The sequence below is a fragment of the Lissotriton vulgaris genome, chromosome 2_1 (genome assembly GCF_964263255.1).
Source record: "Lissotriton vulgaris chromosome 2_1, aLisVul1.2, whole genome shotgun sequence".
Lineage (NCBI taxonomy): Eukaryota > Metazoa > Chordata > Amphibia > Caudata > Salamandridae > Lissotriton > Lissotriton vulgaris.
Genome location: NC_141687.1, coordinates 519,774,323 through 519,794,002, shown reverse-complemented (window position 1 = coordinate 519,794,002; position 19,680 = coordinate 519,774,323). Strand labels below are relative to the sequence as shown.

The window sequence follows — 19,680 nt, the reverse complement described above, 5'->3', positions numbered from 1 at the left end:
ATCTGTGTGAATGTGTGCATGTCTTTCAGTTGGTGTGTAAGTGGCTGCATGGGTTGGTGAGTAGGTACACAAGTGTCTATATGGTTTTTTGATTAGTTGTCGGAGTACCTGTATGGGTGCCTGAGTGGCTGTGGGTGGTTGAGGGGTGTGTGACTCCCTGCATGGATGTATGAGTGGGTGAATCCCTGGGTGTATGGGTTCATGAGTGAGTCTGTGAGGGACTGTATGGGCGAGTAAGTGTGCGTATGGCTGTGTCAGTGAATGAATGGATGTCTCAGTGGTATATGGGTGAGTAACTTCATATGTGAAAGTCAGAATATGTGAGTGTTAGAGTATATAAGTGACTGTATATGTGAGTGAATGATTGTGAGAGTGGCTGTATGGGTGAGTGTGTGCTTGTGTCAGCAACTGTAAGGAGAGTAAGTATTTGTTAGTATCTGTATCAGTTGTAAGTGGCTGTGTGATTGAATGTTTGGGTGAGTGAGTAGGTGTGTGAGTAGCTCTATGGATGAATGAAGGTATACAAGTGGCTGTATCGGTGTATGAGTGGATATCTCTGGCTGTATTTGTGAGTGACTGGCTGAACGAGCACCTGTATGGGTGAGTGAGTTGATGTGTATGTAGACCTGTGAATCAGTGAGTGGGTATGTAGATACTGGTATTGGTGTGTCAATGGTTTAGGAATGGTAGTCTGAAATTTGGAGTGGGTATATGATACGTTATATTGGAGTGTGAGCAAGTGCATCAGAGAATATGTGGATGATGTCATCACTGATGTCATTTGAGATTCCATCAGTGATGTCATCAGTGATGTCACTGACCATGTCATGACTGATGTAATATGTTGTGTTATCAGCAGTGCATTGCAGGGGCTCAAGTCATAGCTAGCTCAGTTAACTATAACAGCTAAATTTCTCTAGTTTTGTGCGAGTGAAATGCCAGCCTCACTAGAACGTCCCTGTAATCTTTGGGTTTTTTCAGTGAATATCTAAGGTTTTCTAAATGCTAATTCATATCTATAATGTCCCTGAAACTTGTGTTTTTTTCAGTGAATTCCTAAGATTTTTTAAATGCTACTTCCTAACTATAACGTCCAAGACACCTGTGTTTTTTTTCAGTGAATTTCCAAGGTTTTTTTAAATGCTAATTCGGAACTACAATGTCTCTGTAAAGAGGTAAGAGAAGTGCGGAACGAGGAAGAAACAAAGAAAGAAGCAAGAGAGGTGCAGAAAGAGGACGAAATGTGCAGAAAGAGGAAAGATAGGTACAGAAAGAGGCAAGAGAATTGCAGAAAGGTGCAAGGGAAGTGCAGAAAGATACAAGGAAAGTGCAGAAAGAGGCACGAGAGAAACAAAAAGAAGCAAGAGAGGTGATGAAAGAAGAAAGAGGTGATGAAAGAAGAAAGAGGTGATGAAAGAAGAAAGAGGTGATGAAAGAAGAGAGAGGTGATGAAAGAGAGAGGTGATGAAAGAGAGAGGTGATGAAAGAGGTGATGAAAGAAGAGAGAGGTGATGAAAGAAGAGCGAGGTGATGAAAGAAGAGCGAGGTGATGAAAGAAGAGAGAGGTGATGAAAGAAGAGAGAGGTGTCAGCTGTTGGACTTGGCCCTTATGGCAGGTTCACCCTTAGACTTTTTGCTTGTAATGGTGACCTGGTGATGGTGATTTTTGGGTTCTGCGCACTTTCACTGTGTCCCAGTGGAAAGTGCGTGCGCACTCTGAGTGCATGTGATGAGATAGGCCTGCCCTCCCATAGGAATGCATGGGGAATGTAGGTGTCCCTGGTAGTTCCTGATGCGTGGGGTGTACAGGTTCGAATCTGATATGTGCGAACTCGTGGGAGTGAATGCTTCGCAATGGTGTGTGTTGCATTAGTGTGTCATATGTAGAAGTGCCACTTCTAGGAGTTGGCATATTAATATAAAATGTGCCTGGTGTGTGATTGGCTGAAGCAGGCTGGTGAGCCTGGCTCCAGGAAGGCTGGATGGGTCTGCCCGGTGGTGAGTGGGAGATTAGCATGCTGATGGCTGGGGGAGGAGTGTACCTGTGGCCTGAATGAGGCTGGGTTTTCCCCAGACAATGCTGGCTCCGCCCCCCTGTGGTGTGACTGATGTCCCTAGCCCTGCCAGTGAAAGAAAGGGGTGGTTGGGCCATCAAGGGTACTCAAGAACCAGCTGCGACTGGTTCCGCCCCCACCCTGCACCTTCAGACAAAGGAATGTACTGTATAAAAATGGGGCTGTGTCCCCACAGAAGTTGTTCTTTTCCTGATCCTACTTGAGGGGCTGCTGCTGCTGGGGCCAGGAGGAACCGCCACTTGGACTGCCTCCCTGCCTGGAGGGCCAGTGAGCTGGCCCCTGGCCCAGCCTTGCCCCCCCCTGCCTGCCCAAGGACTTGTTTGCTGGGGCGCTGTCCTAACACCTGGGAGCGCTTTTGGACTTTCCCTGGAGCCTGGAAGCGCTTTATTTGTCTTTAGCGCTTGAGAGCGCTTTATTTTAGGTCCCAGCACCTGGGAGCGCTTTTGTGCACAGCCGGTGCCCACCCGGCATTTGCCCGCTCTAATTTGCCAATTTAGAAGCCCCTGGCGAGTGCCCACCTCGCCAGGGACTGGGCCGCTATTGTTGTGGCCATAGCGAGAGCCCACCTCGCCTGCTATCTACATTAGAGCATCGAATCACCGCCGCAGCCCGGAGTGCTCTGAAAACGTTGCCGGGCCGCTGCCAAGTGCGACCCGGAAGTCCCGCCTTCAACCCCCAGGGCCGCGCTGCCATTGGCGGCCCCAGAGGAAGTCAGGCGGATTGCGGTGTGACTGGGCCAGGCAGGAGAAGCAGGAAGCAGCCTGCGCGTCCTGCCGAGGCTCCCGAGTGAAGGGGGAGCCCCGGAGGTCTGGCCTGTCCCGTGGGAGAAGCGGGAGTCTTCCAGCCGCAGCCGCCGCCTGCAGAGTCTCCGCAGCCTGTGAGGAGAGCCCCGGACCTCCGCAGCCAGCCGGTGAGTGGAGCATTGTCCACAAGTCCCCCAAAGAGAGCCGGAGCAGCGTCAGAAGGGAGCCCCGACGCCCCGGTGAGTGCGGGGCCAGTTTCCTTTTTGTTTATAGAGCGGGCCCGGTTGAAAGAGGGCCGCTCCAACGGAAAAGGGTGCATTTTCTCTCCTTACAGAGCCACGAGGGCTCCAGGCCTCGCATTTGTTGTTTGAGCCCTGAGAGGCTCAAGGGGCATTTTCTGCGTCTCGAGTCCCCCAGAGGGGGGACTCCAACCAAGGCGGCACCCTTGTTACGAGCCCAGAAGAGGCTTGAGGGGGGCATGTTATTGTTTTAAAGCCTGAGAGAGGCTCCCTGCGCCCCTTGATGTTTTAGAGCCCAGAGGAGGCTCAAGGGGACAGTGGTTTACTCAGAGCCTGCGAGGCTCCCTCGTGTTGCCCCATCCTCACCCAGTTGCCCAGCACTTTGTGGGCAACTGCCACGTTTAGGACCCTGACATTTGGACACAGGGACTGCCACAGGTGGTGGCTAATGTGGATTTTGCGCAATTGTGTTCTCCTGCGCTGCACCGCTGAATGTGTATGTTATGCGTCATGTGCTTTACCTTTACACCTCTGAATGGGTAGTGTATTCATCATGTGTGTTGTTGCTTTTACACCTCTGAATGTATTGTGATGCATCATGTGTTTCCTTCCTTAGACCCCTACAGGTATTGTAATACTTAGGTGGTTGTTTTCTCCCTAGTGCAGGTGGTGCTAGTGAGGTCCTGGTTACCAGTGATTACTGGTTGTGTGCTATTTTGTGCTATATTCTACGTACTAAGTGCTATCTCTGAAAGTGTTACTTCTGATTCCTGACAGTGGTCCAGGTGGCCCTGTCTTGTACATATCCCCTGTAAATTCTGCCCGTGCCCCTGGCACATTGTAAAGTGTGTGTTTTTATCTAATGTGTTTATTGTAATACAAAGGCTATTTTTTATATAACCTTGTGTGGAGTTTCCTTTGTGGTGGGCCTTGGGTGTTGTTGCTGGGGTGCGTGCGCAAATACTTAACTCATATCGCCTCCAAGTTTAGCCTTGCTGCTCGCGCCACGTTACCTAGAGGGCGAGTAGGGGTTATCTTGGCGTGTAACTCCCTTGCCCTGACCTTGGGAATGGTGATCCCTGACTGACCTCGACGCGAGTCTTGGCCAGCCAGGGTCCCGTTTCTAACATTGGACGCAGCGGTGAGGATAGGGATTTGTGTTTGCGATGTACCACAGTGGCGACAGGCCACACTACAAAACTCTGCATTTTAGATGACCACATTTTAGGGGATTATTGTTTTTGAAGTTCCATTATTTTCTTCTCCTGAAGGTATCATTGTTTAATTGTGTCCAGTACATTTGTTCCCCTGCCCCGCTCCCAGAGTTTGGTACCTGTGTCACGTGTGGTCAGGTTGAGGTATCAGGGGTGGTAGAAACTGCCTTACCAGTCCGAGGGGGGGGTTGTGTGTGAATGAATGGTGTGTGGCACTAGGCAAGTGAGTGTGAGTTCTCTGGGAGAGGGAACTTGCTGAACCTTTGTGAATTGTGTACTCCTGTGTTAGCTCAGACCCCTAGGTTCCCTGTGTAATCTTTTCACCAGAACGTCTGCCAGAATGGAGCTTGTTTTTGATTTCAATGATCTAGCCACATACGGTGTGTGGGAGCTGAGAAAGTTCTGTGAAGAGAGAGGCATAGGGGCGGATCAGTCAGGCTGGTATGCACTTAGGAGATGCATGGTCAAATGGCAAGAGGATCAATGGGATCTTGAGCGCAGTGAGGAAAGGGCCTGGGCCTCACACCATGAGGGTGGTGGGTCTGTGGGGAGCCCTGAAGATTCAGAAGAGGAGGAAGAAAATGATAGCACAGGGACGCCAGCAGATAGTGAGGACCCCATAGATAGGGAGTCCCTTGCTGGGTCCAGCGTAGGAGGCAGCGCCTCATCCCTTTCCCTGTCCCCAGAGGAGCTGGAAGATAGGAGGAGAGAAAGGGAACACCAGCTGGCCTTAGAGAAGCTCAGGTTAGAGCATGCCCAGGCTATGGCGCAGCTGGAGGTTAAGAAGCAACAGCTAGAGACTGAGAGGGTCTTAGCGCAGGAAAGGATAGAGGAGGCTGAGAGGGCCTCCACCAGAGGCAAAGTAGCTCTGGAGGGTAGACTATCCCCTGCGCGCAGTGTTGCTTGTCTGGATTCTCCAGGGAGGGTTGAGTCCAGTGGTGGCAGCTACATAGATTTCAGTGTAGGAAATCCCACTCCCAGTTCCCAGAGTATGGTTCCTGTTTCCCCAGAGGAGGAGAATAGGTTGAGGTTTAGGAACCTTAGGAAACCGTCTCATCAGTCTTGGGAAGATTTTGTGGATGACTGTTGTGGAGCCCTGTGTGATTGGGTACGGGAGCCCACGAAATGTGATTGGGGCATATTGTTTGATATGTTTCTCAGAGAGCAGTTGCTCAGTGTTGTTTATCCAGGATTGCGCCAACACCTAGTAGGGTGTGGATTGTCTGAACCATACGAGCTTGCAGAGGAAGCAGACCGCTGGGAGAGTGCTAGAGGTTCTCTAGAGTCATTGGTGAGTGACTCCAAAAGTAGTGGTTCAGGTATCCTCCAGCCCAGCGTGGTGGAGGAGGCTCAGTGTAGCCCAGCTAGGTCCCAGGATAGCGAGGAGAGTGTAGGGGCTCACTGCCTGGCTCAGTGGAGCAGGAGTGAGGGGGAGACCGAGGTTCCCCAGACGCCCGAAGCCCTGCCTCAGGACTTGGATGGTTTCTGTAGGGAACACCAGGTTGGGGACCTAGGCTGTCCTGTTAGTCCATTTGAGGAAGATCTCCTAGTGAGTAGAGGACCTGGAGCGTCTGTAACCAGAGCTCCTGTGGTTCTAGAGTCTGGCAGTATCGCTCCAGTAGGGAGGGTACAGGAGTCCAGCGTGAGGAGTGATTGGGGGAGTTCCCCAGTGGAAGAACCAGTGGGTCAGGGACTACCCAGTTGGGCTAGGATCCCGTGTAGTGACCATGGTGACACCACTTCTGTGCTGGGGGATCTTTGCGCACTGTCAGGTGGACAGGAGGCGGGAGATCTGCGCCAGGCAGACAGTCACACAACATATGTGTCATTTGTTAGCCTCAGGGGGATGGTGTGTGAATCCCCAGAAGTCCTGGAGTGCCAGGCAATTGTTCCACCGAAGGTTTTAGACCAGAGGTTGGAAGGCCAGGTTCAGGATCAGCCTGACCTGAAGGGTAGGACGACTGTAACCAGTGTCCTGACCGGTTCTTCTTCCAGAGGAACTTCTCCAGTTGGGAGAGGGCAGACCTCTGGAAGGGGGTGCAGAGGGTGGGAGAGCCCACCTCTGACCCCGGTGCAGCATGAGGGGTTAAACCCTGTGTTGGAGTGGCGTTGTAAGGGTACCCCTCGCAGGAGGAGGAGGAACCCTAGAAGAAGAGGTAGGGGGAGGAAAGCCTTCCCCGAGACTCCTGGTCCGCCTGAGGTTGTAGACCCTAGGCTGGAGAACCAGTGGCAGTCTAGTCCTGTCTTGCAGGCAGGAAGAGTGGAGAATGGCTACTATGTACCAGGGGTTACTACCCCCCACTCTGTGAATAGGCAAGGACCGGTGGCAGCTGGGTGGCCCAGGGCCTGGTCCTGGCCGCGGACAGCTCGGGAGTACCAGTGGGGTAGCCCAGTTGGTCCAGACAGTGTGTTGAGAAGGAATCCCATGGGTTCACCGTGGCGTAGAACAGGAGGGTGTCCCTGCAGTTGCGGGCCCGCGTCCGTGTTCTATCGCCCCAAGCAGGGAAGTCCATCACGGTGGTGATTGTTCTACCCTGCGTTTTGGCTGGAAGGGGGTTGTGTTGGACTTGGCCCTTATGGCAGGTTCACCCTTAGACTTTTTGCTTGTAATGGTGACCTGGTGATGGTGATTTTTGGGTTCTGCGCACTTTCACTGTGTCCCAGTGGAAAGTGCGTGCGCACTCTGAGTGCATGTGATGAGATAGGCCTGCCCTCCCATAGGAATGCATGGGGAATGTAGGTGTCCCTGGTAGTTCCTGATGCGTGGGGTGTACAGGTTCGAATCTGATATGTGCGAACTCGTGGGAGTGAATGCTTCGCAATGGTGTGTGTTGCATGAGTGTGTCATATGTAGAAGTGCCACTTCTAGGAGTTGGCATATTAATATAAAATGTGCCTGGTGTGTGATTGGCTGAAGCAGGCTGGTGAGCCTGGCTCCAGGAAGGCTGGATGGGTCTGCCCGGTGGTGAGTGGGAGATTAGCATGCTGATGGCTGGGGAGGAGTGTACCTGTGGCCTGAATGAGGCTGGGTTTTCCCCAGACAATGCTGGCTCCGCCCCCCTGTGGTGTGACTGATGTCCCTAGCCCTGCCAGTGAAAGAAAGGGGTGGTTGGGCCATCAAGGGTACTCAAGAACCAGCTGCGACTGGTTCCGCCCCCACCCTGCACCTTCAGACAAAGGAATGTACTGTATAAAAATGGGGCTGTGTCCCCACAGAAGTTGTTCTTTTCCTGATCCTACTTGAGGGGCTGCTGCTGCTGGGGCCAGGAGGAACCGCCACTTGGACTGCCTCCCTGCCTGGAGGGCCAGTGAGCTGGCCCCTGGCCCAGCCTTGCCCCCCCCTGCCTGCCCAAGGACTTGTTTGCTGGGGCGCTGTCCTAACACCTGGGAGCGCTTTTGGACTTTCCCTGGAGCCTGGAAGCGCTTTATTTGTCTTTAGCGCTTGAGAGCGCTTTATTTTAGGTCCCAGCACCTGGGAGCGCTTTTGTGCACAGCCGGTGCCCACCCGGCATTTGCCCGCTCTAATTTGCCAATTTAGAAGCCCCTGGCGAGTGCCCACCTCGCCAGGGACTGGGCCGCTATTGTTGTGGCCATAGCGAGAGCCCACCTCGCCTGCTATCTACATTAGAGCATCGAATCACCGCCGCAGCCCGGAGTGCTCTGAAAACGTTGCCGGGCCGCTGCCAAGTGCGACCCGGAAGTCCCGCCTTCAACCCCCAGGGCCGCGCTGCCATTGGCGGCCCCAGAGGAAGTCAGGCGGATTGCGGTGTGACTGGGCCAGGCAGGAGAAGCAGGAAGCAGCCTGCGCGTCCTGCCGAGGCTCCCGAGTGAAGGGGGAGCCCCGGAGGTCTGGCCTGTCCCGTGGGAGAAGCGGGAGTCTTCCAGCCGCAGCCGCCGCCTGCAGAGTCTCCGCAGCCTGTGAGGAGAGCCCCGGACCTCCGCAGCCAGCCGGTGAGTGGAGCATTGTCCACAAGTCCCCCAAAGAGAGCCGGAGCAGCGTCAGAAGGGAGCCCCGACGCCCCGGTGAGTGCGGGGCCAGTTTCCTTTTTGTTTATAGAGCGGGCCCGGTTGAAAGAGGGCCGCTCCAACGGAAAAGGGTGCATTTTCTCTCCTTACAGAGCCACGAGGGCTCCAGGCCTCGCATTTGTTGTTTGAGCCCTGAGAGGCTCAAGGGGCATTTTCTGCGTCTCGAGTCCCCCAGAGGGGGGGACTCCAACCAAGGCGGCACCCTTGTTACGAGCCCAGAAGAGGCTTGAGGGGGGCATGTTATTGTTTTAAAGCCTGAGAGAGGCTCCCTGCGCCCCTTGATGTTTTAGAGCCCAGAGGAGGCTCAAGGGGACAGTGGTTTACTCAGAGCCTGCGAGGCTCCCTCGTGTTGCCCCATCCTCACCCAGTTGCCCAGCACTTTGTGGGCAACTGCCACGTTTAGGACCCTGACATTTGGACACAGGGACTGCCACAGGTGGTGGCTAATGTGGATTTTGCGCAATTGTGTTCTCCTGCGCTGCACCGCTGAATGTGTATGTTATGCGTCATGTGCTTTACCTTTACACCTCTGAATGGGTAGTGTATTCATCATGTGTGTTGTTGCTTTTACACCTCTGAATGTATTGTGATGCATCATGTGTTTCCTTCCTTAGACCCCTACAGGTATTGTAATACTTAGGTGGTTGTTTTCTCCCTAGTGCAGGTGGTGCTAGTGAGGTCCTGGTTACCAGTGATTACTGGTTGTGTGCTATTTTGTGCTATATTCTACGTACTAAGTGCTATCTCTGAAAGTGTTACTTCTGATTCCTGACAGTGGTCCAGGTGGCCCTGTCTTGTACATATCCCCTGTAAATTCTGCCCGTGCCCCTGGCACATTGTAAAGTGTGTGTTTTTATCTAATGTGTTTATTGTAATACAAAGGCTATTTTTTATATAACCTTGTGTGGAGTTTCCTTTGTGGTGGGCCTTGGGTGTTGTTGCTGGGGTGCGTGCGCAAATACTTAACTCATATCGCCTCCAAGTTTAGCCTTGCTGCTCGCGCCACGTTACCTAGAGGGCGAGTAGGGGTTATCTTGGCGTGTAACTCCCTTGCCCTGACCTTGGGAATGGTGATCCCTGACTGACCTCGACGCGAGTCTTGGCCAGCCAGGGTCCCGTTTCTAACATTGGACGCAGCGGTGAGGATAGGGATTTGTGTTTGCGATGTACCACAGTGGCGACAGGCCACACTACAAAACTCTGCATTTTAGATGACCACATTTTAGGGGATTATTGTTTTTGAAGTTCCATTATTTTCTTCTCCTGAAGGTATCATTGTTTAATTGTGTCCAGTACATTTGTTCCCCTGCCCCGCTCCCAGAGTTTGGTACCTGTGTCACGTGTGGTCAGGTTGAGGTATCAGGGGTGGTAGAAACTGCCTTACCAGTCCGAGGGGGGGGTTGTGTGTGAATGAATGGTGTGTGGCACTAGGCAAGTGAGTGTGAGTTCTCTGGGAGAGGGAACTTGCTGAACCTTTGTGAATTGTGTACTCCTGTGTTAGCTCAGACCCCTAGGTTCCCTGTGTAATCTTTTCACCAGAACGTCTGCCAGAATGGAGCTTGTTTTTGATTTCAATGATCTAGCCACATACGGTGTGTGGGAGCTGAGAAAGTTCTGTGAAGAGAGAGGCATAGGGGCGGATCAGTCAGGCTGGTATGCACTTAGGAGATGCATGGTCAAATGGCAAGAGGATCAATGGGATCTTGAGCGCAGTGAGGAAAGGGCCTGGGCCTCACACCATGAGGGTGGTGGGTCTGTGGGGAGCCCTGAAGATTCAGAAGAGGAGGAAGAAAATGATAGCACAGGGACGCCAGCAGATAGTGAGGACCCCATAGATAGGGAGTCCCTTGCTGGGTCCAGCGTAGGAGGCAGCGCCTCATCCCTTTCCCTGTCCCCAGAGGAGCTGGAAGATAGGAGGAGAGAAAGGGAACACCAGCTGGCCTTAGAGAAGCTCAGGTTAGAGCATGCCCAGGCTATGGCGCAGCTGGAGGTTAAGAAGCAACAGCTAGAGACTGAGAGGGTCTTAGCGCAGGAAAGGATAGAGGAGGCTGAGAGGGCCTCCACCAGAGGCAAAGTAGCTCTGGAGGGTAGACTATCCCCTGCGCGCAGTGTTGCTTGTCTGGATTCTCCAGGGAGGGTTGAGTCCAGTGGTGGCAGCTACATAGATTTCAGTGTAGGAAATCCCACTCCCAGTTCCCAGAGTATGGTTCCTGTTTCCCCAGAGGAGGAGAATAGGTTGAGGTTTAGGAACCTTAGGAAACCGTCTCATCAGTCTTGGGAAGATTTTGTGGATGACTGTTGTGGAGCCCTGTGTGATTGGGTACGGGAGCCCACGAAATGTGATTGGGGCATATTGTTTGATATGTTTCTCAGAGAGCAGTTGCTCAGTGTTGTTTATCCAGGATTGCGCCAACACCTAGTAGGGTGTGGATTGTCTGAACCATACGAGCTTGCAGAGGAAGCAGACCGCTGGGAGAGTGCTAGAGGTTCTCTAGAGTCATTGGTGAGTGACTCCAAAAGTAGTGGTTCAGGTATCCTCCAGCCCAGCGTGGTGGAGGAGGCTCAGTGTAGCCCAGCTAGGTCCCAGGATAGCGAGGAGAGTGTAGGGGCTCACTGCCTGGCTCAGTGGAGCAGGAGTGAGGGGGAGACCGAGGTTCCCCAGACGCCCGAAGCCCTGCCTCAGGACTTGGATGGTTTCTGTAGGGAACACCAGGTTGGGGACCTAGGCTGTCCTGTTAGTCCATTTGAGGAAGATCTCCTAGTGAGTAGAGGACCTGGAGCGTCTGTAACCAGAGCTCCTGTGGTTCTAGAGTCTGGCAGTATCGCTCCAGTAGGGAGGGTACAGGAGTCCAGCGTGAGGAGTGATTGGGGGAGTTCCCCAGTGGAAGAACCAGTGGGTCAGGGACTACCCAGTTGGGCTAGGATCCCGTGTAGTGACCATGGTGACACCACTTCTGTGCTGGGGGATCTTTGCGCACTGTCAGGTGGACAGGAGGCGGGAGATCTGCGCCAGGCAGACAGTCACACAACATATGTGTCATTTGTTAGCCTCAGGGGGATGGTGTGTGAATCCCCAGAAGTCCTGGAGTGCCAGGCAATTGTTCCACCGAAGGTTTTAGACCAGAGGTTGGAAGGCCAGGTTCAGGATCAGCCTGACCTGAAGGGTAGGACGACTGTAACCAGTGTCCTGACCGGTTCTTCTTCCAGAGGAACTTCTCCAGTTGGGAGAGGGCAGACCTCTGGAAGGGGGTGCAGAGGGTGGGAGAGCCCACCTCTGACCCCGGTGCAGCATGAGGGGTTAAACCCTGTGTTGGAGTGGCGTTGTAAGGGTACCCCTCGCAGGAGGAGGAGGAACCCTAGAAGAAGAGGTAGGGGGAGGAAAGCCTTCCCCGAGACTCCTGGTCCGCCTGAGGTTGTAGACCCTAGGCTGGAGAACCAGTGGCAGTCTAGTCCTGTCTTGCAGGCAGGAAGAGTGGAGAATGGCTACTATGTACCAGGGGTTACTACCCCCCACTCTGTGAATAGGCAAGGACCGGTGGCAGCTGGGTGGCCCAGGGCCTGGTCCTGGCCGCGGACAGCTCGGGAGTACCAGTGGGGTAGCCCAGTTGGTCCAGACAGTGTGTTGAGAAGGAATCCCATGGGTTCACCGTAGCGTAGAACAGGAGGGTGTCCCTGCAGTTGCGGGCCCGCGTCCGTGTTCTATCGCCCCAAGCAGGGAAGTCCATCACGGTGGTGATTGTTCTACCCTGCGTTTTGGCTGGAAGGGGGTTGTGTTGGACTTGGCCCTTATGGCAGGTTCACCCTTAGACTTTTTGCTTGTAATGGTGACCTGGTGATGGTGATTTTTGGGTTCTGCGCACTTTCACTGTGTCCCAGTGGAAAGTGCGTGCGCACTCTGAGTGCATGTGATGAGATAGGCCTGCCCTCCCATAGGAATGCATGGGGAATGTAGGTGTCCCTGGTAGTTCCTGATGCGTGGGGTGTACAGGTTCGAATCTGATATGTGCGAACTCGTGGGAGTGAATGCTTCGCAATGGTGTGTGTTGCATGAGTGTGTCATATGTAGAAGTGCCACTTCTAGGAGTTGGCATATTAATATAAAATGTGCCTGGTGTGTGATTGGCTGAAGCAGGCTGGTGAGCCTGGCTCCAGGAAGGCTGGATGGGTCTGCCCGGTGGTGAGTGGGAGATTAGCATGCTGATGGCTGGGGAGGAGTGTACCTGTGGCCTGAATGAGGCTGGGTTTTCCCCAGACAATGCTGGCTCCGCCCCCCTGTGGTGTGACTGATGTCCCTAGCCCTGCCAGTGAAAGAAAGGGGTGGTTGGGCCATCAAGGGTACTCAAGAACCAGCTGCGACTGGTTCCGCCCCCACCCTGCACCTTCAGACAAAGGAATGTACTGTATAAAAATGGGGCTGTGTCCCCACAGAAGTTGTTCTTTTCCTGATCCTACTTGAGGGGCTGCTGCTGCTGGGGCCAGGAGGAACCGCCACTTGGACTGCCTCCCTGCCTGGAGGGCCAGTGAGCTGGCCCCTGGCCCAGCCTTGCCCCCCCCTGCCTGCCCAAGGACTTGTTTGCTGGGGCGCTGTCCTAACACCTGGGAGCGCTTTTGGACTTTCCCTGGAGCCTGGAAGCGCTTTATTTGTCTTTAGCGCTTGAGAGCGCTTTATTTTAGGTCCCAGCACCTGGGAGCGCTTTTGTGCACAGCCGGTGCCCACCCGGCATTTGCCCGCTCTAATTTGCCAATTTAGAAGCCCCTGGCGAGTGCCCACCTCGCCAGGGACTGGGCCGCTATTGTTGTGGCCATAGCGAGAGCCCACCTCGCCTGCTATCTACATTAGAGCATCGAATCACCGCCGCAGCCCGGAGTGCTCTGAAAACGTTGCCGGGCCGCTGCCAAGTGCGACCCGGAAGTCCCGCCTTCAACCCCCAGGGCCGCGCTGCCATTGGCGGCCCCAGAGGAAGTCAGGCGGATTGCGGTGTGACTGGGCCAGGCAGGAGAAGCAGGAAGCAGCCTGCGCGTCCTGCCGAGGCTCCCGAGTGAAGGGGGAGCCCCGGAGGTCTGGCCTGTCCCGTGGGAGAAGCGGGAGTCTTCCAGCCCCAGCCGCCGCCTGCAGAGTCTCCGCAGCCTGTGAGGAGAGCCCCGGACCTCCGCAGCCAGCCGGTGAGTGGAGCATTGTCCACAAGTCCCCCAAAGAGAGCCGGAGCAGCGTCAGAAGGGAGCCCCGACGCCCCGGTGAGTGCGGGGCCAGTTTCCTTTTTGTTTATAGAGCGGGCCCGGTTGAAAGAGGGCCGCTCCAACGGAAAAGGGTGCATTTTCTCTCCTTACAGAGCCACGAGGGCTCCAGGCCTCGCATTTGTTGTTTGAGCCCTGAGAGGCTCAAGGGGCATTTTCTGCGTCTCGAGTCCCCCAGAGGGGGGACTCCAACCAAGGCGGCACCCTTGTTACGAGCCCAGAAGAGGCTTGAGGGGGGCATGTTATTGTTTTAAAGCCTGAGAGAGGCTCCCTGCGCCCCTTGATGTTTTAGAGCCCAGAGGAGGCTCAAGGGGACAGTGGTTTACTCAGAGCCTGCGAGGCTCCCTCGTGTTGCCCCATCCTCACCCAGTTGCCCAGCACTTTGTGGGCAACTGCCACGTTTAGGACCCTGACATTTGGACACAGGGACTGCCACAGGTGGTGGCTAATGTGGATTTTGCGCAATTGTGTTCTCCTGCGCTGCACCGCTGAATGTGTATGTTATGCGTCATGTGCTTTACCTTTACACCTCTGAATGGGTAGTGTATTCATCATGTGTGTTGTTGCTTTTACACCTCTGAATGTATTGTGATGCATCATGTGTTTCCTTCCTTAGACCCCTACAGGTATTGTAATACTTAGGTGGTTGTTTTCTCCCTAGTGCAGGTGGTGCTAGTGAGGTCCTGGTTACCAGTGATTACTGGTTGTGTGCTATTTTGTGCTATATTCTACGTACTAAGTGCTATCTCTGAAAGTGTTACTTCTGATTCCTGACAGTGGTCCAGGTGGCCCTGTCTTGTACATATCCCCTGTAAATTCTGCCCGTGCCCCTGGCACATTGTAAAGTGTGTGTTTTTATCTAATGTGTTTATTGTAATACAAAGGCTATTTTTTATATAACCTTGTGTGGAGTTTCCTTTGTGGTGGGCCTTGGGTGTTGTTGCTGGGGTGCGTGCGCAAATACTTAACTCATATCGCCTCCAAGTTTAGCCTTGCTGCTCGCGCCACGTTACCTAGAGGGCGAGTAGGGGTTATCTTGGCGTGTAACTCCCTTGCCCTGACCTTGGGAATGGTGATCCCTGACTGACCTCGACGCGAGTCTTGGCCAGCCAGGGTCCCGTTTCTAACATCAGCGCAACAATCTGTGGCAGGCATTTAGATCTATAGACCCCCCCAGTCCTGCGGGCCTGTTTCTCGATTCTAAAGGACATATTTTGGACCAGATTTTCTCCACTGATTCAAAAGTGACCCAGTCCCGGTCCTGATAGTATGGTCAGATCACTCGATGATTGATTTCACGATTGAGCAGGTGCTTAACCCCTGCAAACTCCAGGAAAGCCCCCCCTCCCGTAGCTTCGGACCTTTTAGCCTAATTACAGCTAAGGCTCTCACTACTGCCCTCAGAAATCACCCAATCCCCTTCCACGAGAATGTGGAGGAGGATGCAGAAGGTCTGGTCAATGGTCTTCAATAGCGGGCTGATGAGCTCGCTCCCTGCTCTGTGCGACCTGTCAAGGTCTTGCGTGCCTCGGCACCATGGTTTACGGTCGCCCTTAGGAAAAGCAAGAGTGATTGTAAACGCCTCGAAAGGGCATGGCGAAAAAACTTTGACCCTATTGATAAAATAACCTTTGAACAGGCACTGAAGGTGCATTATAAAAAAGTTTTAGTTTCCTCTCCTCTAAAATAGCACAGTCTGCTAAGCATAGTAAAGAAATGTTTAAAACAGTCCAGGAGTTTTTATTACTAAGCATGGTCGCAAGGCCATTTACTCCGACTGAAGCATGGACGAGCCTCCTACTTCGATGAGAAAATTAAATCCATCCAAGACACCTTTTCTATGCTGTCTAAGATAGAGGGTGAAAATCGAGCGTTTTTCACAACGCCTATGCAGCCAAAGGGCCCGCTACTCATTCAGTCACCCCCAATATCCTTGGACAACTCTCTGGATATTATGAAGGACCTTAAATCGGGCTATAGGTTTGACCCGTGTCCAGCCAAGATGCTGGCATCACTAGCAGAGATAATTAACCCTGCGGTGAATCAGATTCTTAATACCTCTTTGGAGTCCGGACATGTTCCGGACATGCGGAAGATTGCCAAAATACTCCCCCTACTGAAAAACCCAAGGGCAGACCCGGAGGTAGCCGCCAATTATAGGCCAATATCTCTGCCCCCTTGTTTTCTCGAAAGTTTTGGAAAAATATGTTAATGGTGTCATCACCACATATACTGAAACCAATCAAGTATTCCACCAGAGTCAGACTGGCTTCAGGTCACATTTTAGTACGGAGACAGCGCTTCTAGATGTCTTGGAGGCCATCAAGGAGACCTTAGGCCAAGGTGGGAAGGCTGTGCTGATTCTTTTGGCTTTATCAGCAGCCTTCGATACCGTGCCCCATGATCAGCTTCTTTTGAGACTTCAAAAATGTAGTTATGGGGGTGTGGTACTACAATGGTTCGCCTCGTTTCTGGATAACGGCCAACAAACGGTCTGGTCTCCCCCTTTCGCAGCGCCCATTCCCTCCTTAAAGGTGGGGGTTCCGCAGGGCTAAATGCGTAGTCCCACACTTTTCAACCTTCATATGACCCACTTGGCGCATCTGGCCAAAGCCCACGGAGCCAAAATTGTATCGCATGCGGATGATACACAATTGTCATTCACTTGTGATAAGAAGTCAGACTTCAGAGGAGAAGCAATAAATGCCTGCCTCGCAGAGGTGTTTTTATGGTTCCAATCACACCAACTTAAGTGTAATCCCGATAAATTGGAAATGATCCTCTATGGTCTTCCTTTAGACAATGTGTGCCGGAATTGGAGGCCACAGGACATTTTTTCCCCCATCGCCTCAGTCAAGTCTGTAAAAAATTTGGGAGTCAGGATGGAGGATAAACTATCCATGAACTCTCAAGTACTAGCTGTAGTGGGTTCTTGTTTTGGAGTGCTTAAAATGCTTAAACAGTTCTTGCCCCTTCTGTCGGTAGTACTCAGAAAAACTGTGGTCCAGACGCTGGTTTTATTCAGGCTGGACTATGTAAAAAATGGATACTTGTATAGCGCACTACTCACCCGCAAGGGTCTCAAGGTGCTTGTACGAATACCTCTGTGGAACCCATCCTGGCTTTCCCTGTGAGGCATCCACTCCTGGGCACCCCCAAGGTGGAGGCAATAGCCTTTACTTGGGAATCCCTGAATACTTGTTGACACGCCTTCAGGTGGTCCAGAATGCTGCGGCCAGGGCACTACTTAAGCTCTGGCCCAGAACACTAATGTCTACCATCTGAAAGCCAAGCACTGGCTGCCGATCCGTAAGATGATCATATTTAATGCCTTGGTCCGGACCTTTGAATCTCTCCATGGGATGAGGACCCGCACCTTAGGAAGAGAGTGCAATTCTATTACCCGCGTCGTGCTTTGAGGTCTGCTGATCTTCAGTTAGCTTGCACCCCCAAATTTTCCCAAGCCCTTCCAGGTAAAAGCAGTGCAACTTTGGAATAAGCTTCTTCTGGCACTCAGACATGCAGGATCTTCTCCCTTTCAGGAAGCTATTGAAAACCTGGCTATTCCAGCTATAGTGTAAATCAGCTAGCCTATAGCTCACCGTTAGCCCCACCCAGAAGGTTTAGCACCGAGACACACTATTGAGTAGCCGTTTGCTTTTTAAGTCCCAAATAACATAACATAACAGAGTTGATGAAAGGGGAGAGGGGTGATGAAAGGAGAGAGAGGTGGTGAAAGAAGATAGGTGATGAAAGAAGAGAGGTGCAGAAAGAGGCAACGGAAGCGCAGAAAGAGGAGTGCAGAAAGAGGCAAGAGAAGCGCAGAAAGAGGCTAGAGAAGCGCAGAAAGAGGCAAGAGAAGCGCAGAAAGAGGCAAGAGAAGCGCAGAAAGAGGCTAGAGAAGCGCAGAAAGAGGCAAGAGAAGCGCAGAAAGAGGCAAGAGAAGCGCAGAAAGAGGCAAGAGAGGTGCAGAAAGAGGCAAGAGAGGTGTAGAAAGAAGCAAGTGCGGTGCAGAAACATGGCAAGACTTACAACAGTGACATGGAAAGGGTTGCTATTTTATATTTGGCTAGGCCAAACATTCTGAGCAGTCGGTGAATAGTGTAGTGCAAAGGTAGTGCCTGAGTGATTGAATGAGTGAATGGGTAGTGCTTCAGTGAATGGATGAGTGCAAAGGTAGTGCCTGGGTCACTGCATAACTGCTTGGGTAGTTCCAGAGACTTGTACAAAGTAGCCTAATCCCTCTGCCAACATGTCTTAAAACTCACTTTTCTCTGGAAGCTTCACTATTCACCAACTGCTCAGAATGTTGGGCCTAGCGAAATATAAAACAGCAACCCTTCTCATGTCACTGCTGTAAGTCTCACCATGTTTTCGAAGACGCAGCTACTCATACCACTGTAGAATCTTTTATACACCCACTGCGCTCCAACACAACCATTCACAAACCCATTCACAAAGCCATACCAGTACTTACACACCCACCCACTGATTCATTGACCTATACACACACATTCGCTTGCTCACCCATACTGCCACTCACACACTAATACAGCCATTGACATATCTACTCATACAAGCGCGGACATACTGTGTCACCCATAAAACTACTCACACATCTAGACACTCGACCATACAGTCAATCATACAGCCATTTACCCAAAGTTACACACCCACCCACTTACCCATAGAAATAGGAACACTTACTTACACAGCTATACAGTCACTGACCGAAGCATGCACTTATCTACATAGCAACTCTCACATTCACTCACTCACGCACGCATACAGTCACTCAAGTATACTGCCTTTCAGATATTCAGTTACTCACCCATACTGACACATGCACTCAATCACTGACACAGCCATAAAACAGTCACTCACTCATACAACTTTACATACCCAACAGTACCCCTTACAGCCACTGACTCATCCACTCACTGATCCATACTGGCAGTCACACACCTCCTCACCCAAACAGACACCCAGAAAACCATAGACGTAGCCAACCAATCAATCACCCATACAGCCATTCACGTACCCTCCAACACACTCATACACCCACTTAGCCATTAACTGACAGATACACACATTCATACAACCAGTCCCTCACCCACACTTTCACTGAGACAACTAATTACTCACATATACAGTCAGTCATGCATACACTTAATCATCCATACACTCACTCATAAACCCACTGATTCACCAATACACCTTGGTATATATATTCAACACTCATAAAACTTTTAATAAAAACACTCACAGTCACTGGTACCTGCGATCAGGAATTCTGCTGCGTAGTACTTACAGGCAGAACCAGGAGGGCTTCTTGGCCCTAAAGTCCCTCAGGATTAAAGTGGACTTCATCTCCCAACCTGTAGTGTGCCACAAGGTGCATTTGCAGAGTAGTGGAAAAAGGGGGGCATGGCCTCCTTAAACCTCTGAGCAATCCAACTGTGTTGGACTTACTGGAGGAAACAGGAGAGGGCAGTTGGCACCCAAGGACGTCCTTAGGGGCCAATTACCCCTCCTATTACCTCCAGTAAGTGCCACACATCAGAATTGCGGAGTTGTGACACCAGAAATCACCCCCTTTGTCCACCACTCTGCAGACGTGCCTCCTGGCGCGCCCTTGGTTGGGGATGGAGTGCCTTTCACTGCTGGGGGTGTTCAGGGGCCAACTAGCCTACCTGTTACCTCCAGTAAGTCCCACACAGTGGGCTTGCTGAGAGTTGGTCACAGGCCACGCCCCCTTTCTCCACCACTCTGCAAACGCACCTCCTGGCGCACTCTTGGTTGGAGGATGAAGTCTCCTTGCCTCTTGAGGGTCCCTGGAGGCCACCGAGCCCTCCTGTTACCTCCAGTAAGGCCCACACAGCTGGATTGCTATGAGGTAGTCGGAGACCACGCCCCCTTTTTACACCACTGCTGCTTGGGGTATGATGTCCACTTTAGTCTTGAGGTCCTAAGGACAAAGGGGACCTCACTGCCTCACCAGCAGTGTGCCAAGAGACTTGTTTGTAGAGTTGTGTAAAAAGAGGCGTGGGCTCCTACTACCTCTCAGCAATCCCACTGTAGAGGGCTTACTGGAGGTACCTGGTGGGCTAGTTGGCCCCTAGGGGCCCACAGTAGCGACGGGTCTTCA

General features: G+C 52.3%; 1 protein-coding gene across 1 annotated transcript in view; it reads right to left on the bottom strand.

Moving 5' to 3' along the window:
- The window catches only part of TMEM41A (transmembrane protein 41A), a 170,774-nt gene that overhangs the window by 78,230 nt on the left and 72,864 nt on the right, over positions 1 to 19,680 (bottom strand). The gene's annotated exons all lie outside the window — the stretch shown is intronic.